The sequence below is a fragment of the Silene latifolia genome, chromosome 11 (assembly GCF_048544455.1).
Source record: "Silene latifolia isolate original U9 population chromosome 11, ASM4854445v1, whole genome shotgun sequence".
In the NCBI taxonomy this organism is placed as follows: Eukaryota; Viridiplantae; Streptophyta; class Magnoliopsida; order Caryophyllales; family Caryophyllaceae; genus Silene; species Silene latifolia.
Genome location: NC_133536.1, coordinates 85,396,789 through 85,400,462, shown reverse-complemented (window position 1 = coordinate 85,400,462; position 3,674 = coordinate 85,396,789). Strand labels below are relative to the sequence as shown.

Here is a 3,674-nt window from a genome sequence, read left to right as displayed (position 1 = left end):
ACAATGCATTTCCCTTTACCATTCTTCCATTCTTCTTCATTTCTTGTGTTCTTCATTGTGGGGGCACTACTAAGGCATGAATAGCCTAGGCAATTCCCATCCCCACACTAAGGTAAGGCACTACACATCAATTGAAGTCGTTAGTCCCTCCCTCACTTCTCTCTTACATGACAATTATTTTGATCAAAGTAAATAAAAATCCAAAAATGACAAAAATGCAATACAAAAATTGAAATGTAAGTTAGGGAGTTAGAAATATTTACAAGTGGTGGTTTAGGGAGGACTCCACCAAACTCTCATTCTTGATGAGATGTCAAGGGGGCATGTTCAAGGTGTTGTTGATGTTGCTCAACACCTTGAAGAAGTAATCAAAAGCTTGTTCATTATTATGGTAGAGGTCCTCAATAGACCGTGGCCCTTGTTGTTGATTATGATCGATGGCATGCCCAATGTAGGGATTAAAAATCCCTTCAAATTCGTCGTCCCAAAGACCACAAACTTCATTGAGTTGATCATTGAAAATCTCTTACTTAGATGGAGACAACTCTCCCAATTTCTTCTCTTGGCCAATGAGGCCATCCTCTTCTTCCTTGGTTGATTTTGATGAGCTTTGAAAGCTCTCCTTGTCATAATTCACTTGCTCTTTGAATGGAGCATCTTCATCTTTCTTCTTCCATTGGAGTTCCGATTTCTTCCTTTCATCCTTCCGGCTATAATGATCAATCATGAAACATGGCTCATGCAAACGAGGAGCTCTCATGGTTTTGTCAAGATTAAAAGTTATGCTTTCATCTCCCACTTCTAGAGTGAGCTCTCCATGTTTCACATCAATCACCGCACCCGCGGTGTGTAGGAAAGGTCTTCCTAAGATGATAGGAATGTTGGAATCTTCCTCCATATCAACAATGACAAAGTCTACCGGGATGAAAAACTTCCCAATTCGCACGGGGACATCTTCCCATATCCCTAATGGTGTCTTCGTCGATCTATCGGCCATTTGAAGTGTGATATTGGTGCATTTAAGCTCTCCCATTCCCAACCTTTTACTCACCGAGTACGGCATGACACTCACACTAGCCCCTAGATCACATAAGGCTTTGTTGATCGTCGTGTCGCCAATGGTACACGGTATTGAGAAGCTTCCCGAATCCTTTAACTTTGGAGGTGAACTCCCTTGAAGTATTGCACTACTCACCTTAGTGAAGGCGATAGTCTCAAGTTTCCGGATCGACTTCTTCTTTGTGAGGATATCTTTCATATACTTTGCATAGGCCAGAACGTGATTGATTAATTCCGTGAAAGGAATTGAGACTTCTAAATTCTTCACAATCTCCATGAACTTTCCAAGTTGATCATCAAATTTGGGCTTGGCTTGACGACTTGGAAAAGGAAGTCTAATCACAATGGGCTCCTTCTCTTTGGCCTTGTCTTCATTTTTCTTTGAACTTTCTTCTTTTGATGATTCCCCTTCTTTGGGGCTTTGCACAATTTCTTCCTTTTCACTAGCTTGCACAACTTCATCCTCAACTTGCTTCTTCGGTGCCTCATACCTTGTACCACTTCTCAAGTGAATGGCACTAACCGTTTCATGTCTAGGGGATTACTTTGAGGTGGTAATTGCCCCTTTTGTCTTTGTGAGCTTGAAGATGCTAGTTGAGTCAATTGTGTTTCCAACATCTTGGTGTGAGCTAGAATGTTGTTGATGGTGGTGTCTTTTGCTTGGCTATCTTTTTGCATTTGAGTGAAAAATTCCTGTTGATTCTTTTGCATTTGGAGGACCGCTTTTTGGACATCAAAACCTTGGTCATTTTGGTGATTGTATGGATTTTGATTTTGGTAACCTTGGTTTTGATTGTAAAAGGGTCTTTGATTTTGGTTTCTCATGGGTGGTGGAGTGTATGTTGTTTGAGGGTTTTGAACATTTTGGCTTTTGTATGAGAGATTTGGATGGAACTTGGTGTTTTCATTGTAAAAATTTGAATAAGGGGTACCACTTTTGTAAGCTTGGAAAGCATTAACTTGTTCGGTTGTTCCCCTACACTCACTTGGGTCATGACCCAAAGTTCCATAATTCTCACATATCCCACTTGGGATTGATGAGGATGCCGTCATGGCATTGACATGATGCTTTGATGATTTTGAGTTTTCCTCAAGTCTAGCCATAGCTTGTTCAAACTTCAAGTTTATTGTGTCAATGTGAGCACTAAGTTGAGCACCCAATTGAGTAACGGAGTCCACTTCATACTTTCCTCCTCTAGTAGCCTTGCGAGGTCTACTATATTGTGAATTATGGACCGCCATTTCCTCAATCTTGTTCCATGTTTGATTGTCATCAACTTCGGTGAACATTCCATTTGATCCCATATTGAGAATGTTCCTTGAATCTTCATATAAACCATTCCAAAATTGTTGTACCAAAAACCATTCGCTAAGTCCATGGTGAGGACATGAGCGACAAATACCTTTGAACCGCTCCCAAGCTTCATACAAAGATTCTTCATCCCTTTGCTTAAAACCCGTAATTTGAGCTCTTAGCATGTTAGTCTTTTCCGGTGGGTAGAATTTTTTGTAGAAAGCTAGAGCTAACTTCTTCCAAGAATCTATTCCAAGGGTGGCCTTATCAAGGCCCTTCAACCATTGCTTTGCGGTGCCGATTAACGAAAAAGGAAATAAGACCCATCTAATTTGGTCTTGAGTCACGCCCGTTTGAGAGATAGCATCACAATAATCGCAAAAGGTTTCCATATGAGAATGAGGGTCTTCACTTGGCATCCCCCCAAATTGGCTCCTCTCAACTAATTGGATGAAGGCGGACTTGGCAATAAAATTTCCGGTTAGATGTTGTGGTGTAGGAGTACCATTTGGTAGATTCTCCTCGGTGGGTATAGAGTGTGACGAGAATTTAGGCATTGTAGGTGGATTTTGTGGGATATTGTGTAATGGGTTCTCTTCTCCTTCTATTGCGAAAGGATTGACAAACTCACTAGTGGGTTGAACAACTTCACCAACACCTCTCAAATTCCTCCTAACAAGTCTCCTATTATTCGTCAAGGTTCTTTCGATTTCACGGTCAAAAGGTAACAAATCACCTTGTAACCTTCTAGACATGCAAAATATCAAACAACTCAAAAACAATTAGAACAAACCTTGAGGAGTTTTTAATTCCCCAAGGTGAAGAAAGACACAACTAATAACAATAAAAGAAATCTTAAATCAATTAAACACCGTCCCCGGCAACGGCGCCATTTTTGATCGATGCCATTTGGTGTTCACAATTAAGTATATGTGGTCGTTGGTCAATGGTCGATACAAAACAAAATTTATACTTCACAAACAACTCTACAATTAGTAAAGAGGCAAGTAAAGGTCGGATCCCAAGGGACGGGTATTGAAATGAGAATTCTATTGTAACTAGTGGTGTCTAGGGGTGTCACAAATTGGGTTGATGTAGAAGGTTACTAAACTAAAATAACAATGAAAATAAACTAGCAAGATGAATAAAATAAGGGGTGTAAACAATTGATTAAAGGCACTAGGGTGTCATGGGTTCATAGGGGAATCATGGGATATGATCATACAAACATGTTCTCAAATTATAAGCAAGCAATTATTGTTGTGATGGATTGAGTTGGGTTATGTCTTACAATCCTAGGAAAGTTTGGGTCCCGGAGCCG

The 3,674-nt window shown here is 40.3% G+C and overlaps 1 non-coding gene across 1 annotated transcript; it reads left to right on the top strand.

Annotated features, from left to right (window-relative positions):
• The first annotated feature begins 2,431 nt into the window (after positions 1 to 2,431).
• On the top strand, positions 2,432 to 2,538 carry LOC141616385 (small nucleolar RNA R71). Its single transcript, XR_012530736.1, has one exon. It is a non-coding gene; the product is annotated as a small nucleolar RNA R71 (small nucleolar RNA).
• Positions 2,539 to 3,674: the final 1,136 nt, after the last annotated feature.